Source organism: Coenobita brevimanus, chromosome 111, assembly GCF_032717465.1.
Source record: "Coenobita brevimanus isolate Jiangsu-jjx chromosome 111, ASM3271746v2, whole genome shotgun sequence".
Taxonomy (NCBI): domain Eukaryota; kingdom Metazoa; phylum Arthropoda; class Malacostraca; order Decapoda; family Coenobitidae; genus Coenobita; species Coenobita brevimanus.
In genome coordinates this window covers 27,390,574-27,403,252 of record NC_137064.1, presented here as the reverse complement: position 1 = coordinate 27,403,252, position 12,679 = coordinate 27,390,574, and positions in this window count along the sequence as shown.

The following is a 12,679-nucleotide window of genomic DNA, read 5'->3' as shown; positions in this document are numbered from 1 at the left end:
GTTTCAAAATCGTGGAACATGATGTAAAGATTTAAAAGGCAAGAAGGTGTTATCTACATACGACCAATAAAACACTGGCTTAAAATCGTCTGGGCGATCGTTAATCCAATTATTTTCATGAAAGCTCAAGAAAATGTTATTGTTGAGGCAAGGGATTTCCCATCGCTACCCCACACCTTGCATGTAGGCTTACCCATTGCACGATGCAGCTAAATTTACAAGAGTAAGTGATGACATTTAAATCATTACTAAGGCCAGAGGACAAGTCTATTAAATTATTCACAGAGTTGGTAAATAAAGGTATTTTATGTAACGAAATTTAGTCACACCTACGACCGAGTGTATCACAGCCAGATATAATGTATCGACTCCCCAAAGTCCAAACGGTAGGATGTCCTTCACTACGACCAGTTTTATTGGTCATAGGAACCTATAATTATAACATTGCTAAATTTGTGTGTGTGTGTGTGTGTGTGTGTGTGTGTGTGTGTGTGTGTGTGTGTGTGTGTGTGTGTGTGTCTTTTTATCTCCCTCAGTCAAAGACAGAAACTGTTCATGTCGACAAGAACAAACCTCTCACTTCCTACAAAGTATTTTTGCAGTACATCCATCCTTTAAATTCAGCAGCAAATTTTACTCATCCAACAGTAATATTGTCTCAGAATATATAAATGCAACCATCATACTCTAACTCCCAACTGACAGTAATACTGAGCCAATGGAGACCTGCAAAGAGAATACAGGTGCAGTAGCCTGGCTTTGTTGCTTTTATGGTGTGTGATTTATCCGTGGCACAGTACAGTTACACAGGGTTTGATGAGTGGTGGAGAGAGAGAGACAGACAGACAGATGATTAGTTTGATGAGTGGTGGAGACAGACTGACAGATGATTTGTTTCAGGCTGGGACAGAAAGAGACTGACAGTCGGAAAACTAGATTCCGAGAGGAAACCAGAGACTAACAACAGTGATACTACGCGTGTATGTGCTCTTGTATTATCTATGAAAGTGAGGTAATTGAGTACGATACTTGATGCACTGTATACGTAAACATACTGTACACCAGTGGGTGCCGGAGAGTTTAGGACTGCTGTATATCCTGGATTTTCTTCATCCTTTAGACTGTGTGTGTGTGTGTGTGTGTGTGTGTGTGTGTGTGTGTGTGTGTGTGTGTGTGTGTGTGTGTGTGTGTGTGTGTGTGTGTTTAAGACTATCAGTGTGGATATGTGTGTCTGTATGGCTGAGGATGTGGGTGTGGGTAGAGATATGGGTTTGGGTGCGTATATACATTGGATATGAGTGTGGAGCAAGGTACGGGTGAAGGGATGCAATTGCATGTGGGTGCAGATGTGAATGTGAGTATAGATGTAAGTATGACTGTGGTGTGGCTATGGGTGTGAGCGTTGGTATATATGACATTTAGTTTGCTTTATGAATGTGGTTCTGAATGTGGGTGTGGGTGTTGGTATCGGTGCGCGTGTGGGAATGAGTGTGGGTGTCGGTAAGGTATGAGTCTAGTTATGAGCCTGGATAAGGGTGTGTGTGTGAGCATGTATGGGGGCATGAGTATGGACGGAGGTGTGAATACGGGAGTGGGTATCTGTGTGAGTATGAGTGGGAGTGTAAGTGTTGCTGTAGGTGTGGAAGTGGATGTGGGTGATGGTATGGGTGTGGGTATGGCCATGGATGGGATATAAGTGTGGGCATGAATGTGAATATGGGAGTGCATATGGCTGTGAGTGTGTGTGTGCATGTGGGAGGGAATATGGGTGTGGTTGTGGGTGTTGGTATGGGTGTGGATATGGGTGTGAGTATGAGGGGGGGTGATTGTGTGCATGGGTATGCGTGAGGGTGGAGATACGGGTGTAGCTTTGGGTTTGGGTGTCGGTATGGGTATGGATGAAGACATAGATATGGGTATGTATGTGGGCATGGGCGTGGTTCTGAACGTGGTTGTGGGTATGGGTGTGGGTGTGCATCTGTGTATGGGTGTGGGTGTGCTTCTGTGTATGGGTGTGGGTGGGCTTAGGAATATGAGTGCAGGTATGGATCCGGTTGTCGACAGGGGTATGTGTGGGTGTGGGAATGCGTATGACTGTGGGTGTTGATGTGAGTGTGGGTATGGTCATGGATGGAAGTGTGAGAATGGGGGTATGTATGGGTATAACTGTTGGTATGGATGCTATGAATATGTGTGGGAATAAGCAAAATGTAGCTTACGTGTGGTCCGAGGTGTGAATGAGTATATGGATGAGGTATGATACTGAATGGAGAGGTGTAAATGTGAAAGACAAATACTACGAGAAGATAAACAGATCCCAACTGTGAATCAGATAATGGATGTAGGTGTCGCTGGGTGGGTGTGGCTATGGGTGTGGGTGCTGGTGTAGGTGTGCTAGGTGTATGGGTAAAGTTACTAATGTCTGCGGCAGAGAAAGAGAAAAATATTAGTAAGGGTTAAATTAAAGCTGAATACATAATGCACAGGAGTGGGCGGTGTGTGTGTGTGCGCGCGCGATTTTTTGGCTGCATATGTAAATAGGGAATGCTATTTGTATTAATATTCAGCGTGCGTGTGTGTGTGTATGTGTGTGTGTGTGTGTGTGTGTGTGTGTGTGTGTGTGTGTGTGTGTGTGTGTCTTTGTAAAGCTTCTTCTTCATAATTAGAGAGGATACTGTGTGTAATAAATGTGTAATCATCTGAACCGGAGCTGTTCTCTCTCTCTCTCTCTCTCTCTCTCTCTCTCTCCCTGTGTGTGTGTGTGTGTGTGTGTGTGTGTGTGTGTGTGTGTGATTTGGAATTTTTTGAGCTGGTAAATAGTTGGGAGGCTTGCATGCTTGTGCGTCAGTAGACCGTGTGTGCACTTGTATCAATAGGAAGTGTGTCGGCGGGTGTGATTGAGCAGTGAGGGAATGAATATGTACGTGTGTGTGTGTGTGTGTGTGTGTGTGTGTGTAAGCTCCTTTCCTGCTCTAAGTATGTCAGTATGCACATGCCTGGTTATGAATCACAAATGAAAATTATATTACACTCTTCTTAGGAGGAGCAGCATAATGGTGCAGACCCTTACTCACTCTCCTTCTGTACCACCAGGTTATTACATATGATCACATCTTTTTAGTTTCCCACGACCCTCTCGCAGCGTGTCTCTCAGTAGTCATGACAAGGCTTACGAGCTGAAATTGTGATTTGTCCGTTTCCTCTGACCAAAAAAAAAAAAAAAAAAAAAAAAAAGTTATCATAACTTAATAAATTGCAATACAAAGGATATTGATAAGTCAGTCCATTACAAGTGGCTGTCTTCAATCCTTTCATTACGATGACGCCTTTGAAATTTGATTCTAAATTATGCCAGATGCTTTCGCAAACTGGCAAATTATGGCAATCTCCAGCAGTATTTTAAAAAGCTGTTCACATGAGGGTTCAAAGTAAATATTCCTTGTCTTCCAGGAACCCACCCCTCACCAACCCACTTACCGAGAGCAAAGAAGTTTCCTGCGCAGTATACTCCCACTGTTCTCTTGGCCATTCTGAAACGCCCAAATCACTCCCCCTGGTCTCCACTCACCGTCCTACCCAACCAGTAAGTCGCATCTGATTCTTCCGACTTTATGATTAACCACGCACTCCTGTAAGATCCGTCACTAGGATGAGATAACAAGCTTCCACTCACATACAGAGAGACAGAGACAGAGACAGAGACAGACAGACAGACAGACAGACAGACAGACAGACAGAGGCACAACTGCTTTCATAGTGTATATCAGTAGCGACTTTCTATTGTCAGGGATTATAATTGTACGGCATTCATTAACCCCGTCGCTACCAGACGTCTCCCCTTAACTCTGTCTTTTCAGTTCCATGATTATTTTATGTCTTATTCTCGATACCACAAGGCGATTGTATATAGCTCAGGAAAACGACTGATACTAAAGGGATTAGAAGTTAACACCGTTAGTTCCTTTTACAACGAAAAGTAACTGGAGGTGGAGGTGGTAGATAGAGAAGAGTTTTGGGAGTTTTTTTTTTTTTCCCCCCCCCGAATCTGGGCATATATTTAAAAGCCCGTCCCCTGAGGCTCAGTATTTCTCCTACCTGTCATACTCCTTCAAATATCACCACTTCGGCGCTAACACCCACCGTTCATATTGAATACATGATTGGGCTATCACATACATGACTGGTGAACTGGTTTTAGCGGGGATGGTGTTACGACTCAGTAGTGGATCGTATGGTAGATCGGTGGTCTGTTTCTTTAACGAAAGTCAAATCCTTAGAAACTGGTGGTGGGTGGGAGGAGGTAGAGAAAGTAGAGGTGAAGGCCCGGGGGAGAGAGAGAGAGAGAGAGAGAGAGAGAGAGAGAGTAGATGAAGGGTTTGATAAATTAGCACCGAAGGGATGGACAGAGAGACTGAGAGAACTGAGAGCAAGAAAACAGAAAAAAACGGAGAATCATACAGGGCAAAGAAATGATGGCTGGACGAGACGGAAAGAAACAAAAGTCTCCATAGGGCAAAGAAGTGAGTCAAAAAAAATGTATCAGAGTTGAGTCTGGAAAAAGACGGAGACAGGATGGCAGGAAAGGACTTGGAAACGAGAGCTTGTAGGAGCAAACATGTGATAACTGGATGGGGGAAGAGAAATGAAGGCTGATAGGGGCGGGTTGATACAACTATGGGATGGAAAAGAAATTAAGCAAAGGGGAATGGAAAAGGCTTGTAAAATGGGACCTAGAGAGGAAGAGAGAGGTGGAAAGGAATTAAAAGTGAAAGCCTTAAGTATGAAAAGCTGGGAAAAAAATAAGCTGGGTAGGGCAGAGAATAAAGGACGAGGAGGCGCACACAAATGAGGGCTGAAAAGAAGGAAATGAGAGAAGTGCTAAAGGCAGAGTAGTAAAGACTGAAAAAAGCAGTAGTAAAGACTGAACACGGCTGAAAAGGGCAGAGATGTAAGGACCGGAAAGGACAGAAGGAAAGGCTGAAAAAGGCAGAGATGTAAGGGCTGGAAAAGATAGAGATGGAAGCGGGAGGAGAGGCTAGGGCAGTGGTGGAGTGTGGCTGGGCCCGGTGTATCGAGCAGGGAGGAGATGCGGGGAGTCAGTAGTAGTCGAGACAGCGAGGTGTACAGTCGCTCTCTGCCTGCCTTACCCTGCCTCACCCCTGCCTCACACTACCTCGCTCCTGACTCACGATACATGCCTCCCTGTCGCTTTCGAAGTTGGACATTGGATCACCTTTAATTAGTGTTTAACGTCGCTTATTGTTATTTTGCTTTTCCATATCGAAGTTCGTGATGTATCCCTTTGAAGGAACTGTTAATTGAAAGGAATCAGAGTTTGTTTCCAGTCTGCATCATTTTTAGGACTGAATGATTGAACAGTTTTCTCTTTTTCCGAAACTTGAAAAATGAAAGTAGTGCATCGGATTTCCTTATTTTGCAAAGCTTGCCGTGAAACTTTAATCAGTGTGAGATAAGAACTGCAATACGAGAACCAAAGTTTTCACCAAGTCAGACAAACTCAAGATCTACCAGAAAAGGTAAGACTGTGCTTATTTTATAACAAATTAGTATGAACTCTAACAGTTCCGCACGACAACGGAGATACAGTATGCAAGAAAATTTGTTTACAAGGTAAAATCTTTCTGCCTTTGGAGACCACTAACCTTCATTACCAGTGTCAGAATGAACTATGTCAAGACAATCCTGTTTAAATGCCTGTTTTTATATTAGGGTTTCCCTCTGCAATATAAAATCGTCTGGTGAAGTCCAAATAAAATCCTGATTGTGTTCATTACCCAGGAGATTATTTAATCGAGATATCTCAGGGATTTGCTTCCGCTAACGTAATTCCTTGCCGCGGCAGCGACAATGAATACGAGAATAATATCGCAATTGTGTTTATTGGCCAGAAAATAGTGATTGAGACCATTTTAAGTCTCTGTCTGCGAGATCAATAAAATCGTCTACCGGAAGCCAGAATAAAATCCTTTGTGTGCCCATCGCCCAGTGAAATATTAGGGCATGTATTTTTGGCCTTACTTTATGGGCACGTCAAACTACTTTTAACTGTTGCAGGAGAAAGAATAAGTGTGGGTGAACGAAAGTTTTCTTTGCTCACGAATTCACGGGCTGAAAAGGTAGCAAGAAAAGGTATACAGCGGAAACAAGGATGGAAACTGATGATGGGTAGCGTAACGAAGGGGAAACAGATAGAACATTTGATAGAGAAGCACATGATGAGGAGGAAACAAAAGATTATAGGGAAACAGATAATGGCAGAAGATAATGATGGGCAAACAGATGACTATGGGCAAATGTTGATGGAAAAGAGATGATGATGGGGAAACAGGTGACCGGGAAACAAATGACAATGAGGGGAAAAAATGATGGGGAAGCGTGATAGGATAAGATAATGGGCAAACACTTGAGGGGAAAGCAGATGATGACAGGGAAAAGGGTAATGACGGGGAAACACACAGTAGGAAAGCAGATGATGGCAAAACTTTTGGAAACAGATCGAAGCAAAACAGGATACGGGGAGAGATGATGGTATGGGAAACTGAATGGAAGTAACGTAATAATGGGGAAACAGGTGATAATGGGAACAAGATGATGGGGAAACATAATGGTAAACATGGTGGGGAAACAGATGATAATGGAACCAAAGATAACGTGAAAACAGATGGAATGGAGACCTGTGATGGGAAAACATGATGATGAGGAAAAATAAAATAAAAAATAAAAAAAATAATTTGGTTTTACGCCATGTATCCCCGAAGGGCTAAGGCGTTGCCCCTGGGTAGAGGACTTTGGACTGGAGCATGTAGCATTTTATGACCGGATGCCCTTCCTGATGTCTACCGATGATCCTTGGGTGGATTCGATCCTCCGACCCTTCGGTCAGAGCGGAGCGCATAATGGGAAAACAGAGGATGGTGGGGAAATAGAAGGTGATGGGAAAACAGAGGATGATGGGGAAATAGAGGATGATGGGAAAGCAGGGTGATGAGGAAACAGAGGATATGGGGAAATAGGTGATGGGAAACAGAGGATGATGGGGAAACAAAGGACGGGGAAACAGAGAGTTGTAGATAAACAGGTGATGGGAAAACAGAGGGTGATAGATAAGCAGGTGATGGGGAAACAGAGGGTGATAGATAAACTGATGATGGGAAAACAGAGGCTGATAGATAAACAGGTGATGGGGAAACAGGGTTATAGATAAACTGGTGATGGGAAAACAGAGGGTGATAGATAAACAGGTGATGGGAAAACAGGGTGATAGATAAACAGGTGATGGGAAAACAGGGTGATAGATAAACAGGTGATGGGAAAACAGGGTGATAGATAAACAGGTGATGGGAAAACAGGGTGATAGATAAACAGGTGATGGGGAAACAGAGGGTAATAGAGAAACAGGTGATGGGAAAACAGAGGGTGATAGAGAAATAGGTGAAGAGAAGGGGATGGGGAAACGTACCGTATTAACTTTCTTCCTCGCACTGTCTCCTTCGGCCTCGTCTTTTTCGTCGCAGTGTAGCATCTTTGACACTCCATTTTTTAGGTACTATTCTGGTCTCTGCTTTTATGAACTCCCATCCCCTACCACAATGGGTACGCAGCCTTCGTCTAATTTTCTCCCCTTTTATGTCCAACCTTCCAATGCAAACGTCAGCTGGTACTCCCAGTCCCTCGTGTAGCTGCAGAAATGGTCAACTCCGAAACAATGTTCTTCATTCTACCTGCGTCCAAGAATCTCGAAAAGAACGTATCTAGATTTTGTTTCTTTATGTTCGATTATCCAGTGAAGAAGCAAATTTACATGCTCTCAGCCAAGAGATTTTCCTTTTTTATCATATGAAAAGGTGGAAAGGAGACAGAACATTCGTGCAACAGACGATAATCGGAAAGCGACCTTGTTATTCGTATGAGCTTCCTCCATTTCATTTTAATAACTGCCCTCCTCGTCTGGGTGTATAAGGAAATGACTATATAGCCTTTCTACTTCGACACAACTCCCTAAACCCTCTCGCTGCCATAAATGCACTTAGATATTTATTCAGGATAAAACCAAATCATTTACTCATTTTGGGGAATTTGTAGCAGTTCATATGTTAATCAAGATAGTTTTCAACTCCTTGACTGCTAGGAGTAATACAGCTGAACAAATCTTGTGACAGCTTTAATGTTGTCGATGTTCCTCAAGGTTCATCTGGACCTGAACTCGGTGGAATGCAGGAAGGAGTTGTCCTCTTGCAGTCTCTCATCCTCTTCTGGGAAGATATGGAGGAAGCTGAAGAACTTTTGCATTACCTGACAGTGAAGCCGCCCGGTAATATCAGTGCCACTGAGTGATGGCGTCCCTCTCCAGCATCCGTAGCTTGAATAAAATAACTTAATGCGTCCGTGGAAAGCAGCATACTTAACGTGGATATAATCGACCTGCGAGAATAAAAATCAAAATAGATCATCGAAATGTAGGGGGTGGAGATGAAGAGGGTTGAGAAGTGTAAGATGGGAGGGATGAGGGAAAGATCGAAGATTGGGAAAGGAAGTAACAGATAAAATGATAGAGGATTGAAAAAGAAAAGATGGGAAAGGAATGAAAGGGAATAAAAAAGTGATCAAGAGAAGACATGAGAAAATAATGAAGGCTGAGAAGAATGGACGAGGATGGACATGACATGAATGAGGACAGAGAAGACATAAAACGGCGGAAAAGAAGATGGAAGGGTGGAGCAGCTCAGACCCACAAGTAATAAAAGCGTGGAGCAATGGAAGAGCAGAGAAGGGATGGATAAGTGGAGAACAAGATGAAAAGGTGCAGAAGGGAGAGACAGGAGTAAAGAAAGCGGGGATGAGAGATGGAAAAGCGTGAGAAAGAGATGGATAAATGGAAAAGAGGTTGGAAGGATAGAGGCGCAGAAGAGATTTCGGAGCAGTGCAGCGATGGAAGGTGAAGAAACGCTAAATGGGCGAATGGGGATTGATACCTGTGAAGAAATGCGAAAAGGGAGGAGAGATGAAGAGTGGGGAAAACGTGGGTAGAGTTGGATACAAAAGTGGAAAAAAATAATGTTGGGAAGGAAGCTGAAGATGGAGAAGCAGAGACATATAAAAGATGAGAGAGACGACAAGAGATAGAAGAGAGTAGAGAAGAGGACAAAAAGGGTAAAGAGGTAGAAGAACGGATGGAAACATGGTGAAAATATGGAAGAGCGGAGATGAGAAGAAAGAATGAAGAAGAGATACAAAAGAGGAAAAGAAAATTAAATGATGGACACACACACACACACACACACACACACACACACACACACACACACACACACACACACACACACACACACACACACACACACACACACACACACACACACACACACACACACACAGATTCCTAGCCTCATCCCCCTCATCCCGGGGGTGAACACACACACACACTTCAGCCTCCAGTCACAGGCTAAGGCCGGCAATGATTAAGAGCTGTCACGTCTGCGCTGCTAATTAGTACAGTTTCATCCACTGCGAGAACTTAAACAAAACCACTTAATTTATCTTTTCACTTTACTTGACGCCTCAAAACTGTGGTTTATTTAATATGATGAAGTTAACCTTTTCACCACGGGGATGATGTATCTTATTCTTGCTACCAGCGATTTGATACAGCTTAATAAAGACCTCTGTACTAGAAATGGTTAAATGGTTGAAAACGAGGTCACTTAATCCAGTCAATGTGACGACGATTTTTTATATTTTACTTTTGCTACCGACAAAGGATTTTACTCAGCATACAGGAATCACATGTAGCGAACGAATTAATGAATTTTTCCGAACTACATTGTTACAAAAGCCAGTGTAATAGCTGTGGGTAAAGAGAAACTGTGCCCTTGCCTGCAGGTTGATAACCTTTGGGTCGGTGGACAATGCACCTGAGGCAGTTGGTCATATCAGAGACCCGAGGTAAAGGGAGATAGCACAACTTCCACCACAGTGCTGTAACTCTCTCGCCCGCCAACCCATTATGTGCATTTAACTTTCTTGATTTGCAAGGCTGATTGATCCCAGATATTACTAGAATGTGGACGTGCTTTAGACAAGCCATTCAAAACAACATGAGTTCAGTGTTTACAGTGTCTTGGCAGGGAATAAATGCAACACAGTGGCGGAAATTGTCCTATCACAAGAGTTCAAAGTTCGCTGGCACAATGGATGACAGAAGCGCCACAATCGAGGAAGTTTAACCATATTTGATACTACAGGATTTCGTTTTCAGTTCCAGCCTGAAGCCATATGTTTCCCAGAAACACGCTTCAATCGTGGTAGTGGTGGTATGTCCAAAGGGTCTATTGGCAGCAAAGAAAGAACCAAAGAATTAACCACAAAAGTTAGCCCTTTCATGGATACTCAATCAATAAAATGGGAATTTACTGAAAGTCCGAATCCACATCACTTTGGTCAATGATACCTGTAATTCACACTACATCTCCAACACAACCACACAACCACAAAGTTAGTCATCCCCCACCAACACCACCACACACCACACAATCTCTAAACTCCTGCCACCAGAACACAATATCACACAAAGTCAACCACTACCACCACCACACACCACCTCATACAGCCTGACTAACACACAGACTGTCAATTCTTACTGCTAATACCACCACACTACACAACCACACTCGCACACAACCGTCAACCCTCATCACCACCACCACAAACGACCACACAACCTGTCAACCACCACCACACAATCTTCCAACTCTTACCACCGTCAATACCACAGAATACTACAACACAACCAGTCAGCCCATTTCAGTCTTGTACTCCCTTAAATATCTTCAGAGGACACATATTTATTTCTTGCAACGTCAGGCTATTTTATCCAGCATAGGAGAGACCTTATTTTAACGGGTGGCGTTAGATGTGGCCTTCATAGACCCTTTCACTAACAACAGGTCTCCCTTAAGTTGTACCAGATCGCGTGAAAGCGGTAAGAACTAGAAAGTACACACAGAGCGCATACCTCGGCCAGTGCCATTGCCATTAAAAAGGATCCGGATCCGGTTTCGCCCCAAAATTTAGTTAATTCTTTCTTGGTCCATGGTCCACCTTTCCCCAAAGTTTCATTGATATTCATTGAGAACTTTTGGAGATATTGTGCGGGATACTCCGGATCCGGATCGCCCCAGAATTTTATTGTTTCTTCATTAAAATCTGTTCGTAGCTTTTTGAATAATCCTGTTAACTAACAAACAAACAAAGGCAGGCAAAAACATAACCTCCTTGGCGGAAGTAATAAACTAAAACAAACATTAAGTGATTCATGGGATTAAGAGGCTGACATACCGGTGCACTGAACCAGTTGCTGAGACTGGTATGACGGAGGTCAAGGTCGGGCTACAGCAGGAAGTAATGCCATGGCGGGGTGTAAAATTAAAAAGCTCGTTGCCCCACTCTTTTCATCGTGTTGATACACATTTCTGTGTTATTCTTACTGCTTCCTTACGATTATATCGATCTTAGGAGAGCATCCCAGTAGTCAAGGATTAATGAAGGCTGCAGCGAATCCCGCCTGCATTATACGATGAATCTCTACCAAATTACTCTAGTTGGACCTGCAGGGCGATAGACACACACACTCAGGAATTCAGGTTGTAAAACAACTCCAGCGACAACAGAATATTTAGAAGAGCTACGTCCTACTCTTTCGGTCTAGTGGCTTTCTGACTCTCATTAATTTTGTTGGGAGAGAGATAAGGGGGGGAACACGTGTACCACGTGCCATCACGTCACCCTAAGTGAACTAATTCTCTGACCTGTACACAAGCGAGCCTTCTCAGCTTTCTCAGCCATATTCTACACTTTGACAATAAGAAGCAACGCAGCGCCAGACACCACATTCATGACAGTGACTTAATCATCATACCGCACTGGTAGGAGGAAACAATAGCTGTACATCTAGACACATACATTATCATGCATATTACAGCTCTCAGAGAGCGTATACCTCTGCCTCGCCGATGAAATTTTCTATTTGTTGCCGTACTTCCTCTTTCCTACCAGATGAATACATTTACGGTCGGACATAGTGACTTTGATTCTTCGATCTTAGTCTGCCCTTTACAGAATCTTAGAGTGCGCATACATCTGGTAATACCAGTAAAATCCGTGATCTCTTGCATCCGGATGTGGATCCACCAATCTAATAAACTTTTCTTTGATCAACTGCCCACCTGTCCACCAAATTTCTTTGAAATCTGGTAACAACTTTTTCATAAAATCATGTGCACAAACAGACAGGCAGACCCGTGAAAATTGCATTATCTCCTCCATCTTCGTTGGGGGAAGTAGCAAACGATAATTTATATACCTACCACTAGGCCAGCGTCCCATTCGGGTGCAAATTGTCTTATCATGTAAGTCGGATAAATATTAGAAGGAAAATCACTCCGCTTCGTTTGGTCGCGTTCTGGGCGAGCTGTGCCAGATATAATGAGGGTGGCAGTGAGAAACGGGGTGTGAATTATTGCAGCTGAGTATATTCTTTGTCCACCCCGCTTCATTAAACCACGTTCTGAGCATTCTGTTTCTCGAATCCAAGCATGGTGTAGGCGTCAGTGAGAAACGTTATGCCAAGAACGTTGCCTAGTGAAAAAGAGTGTTTTATTCC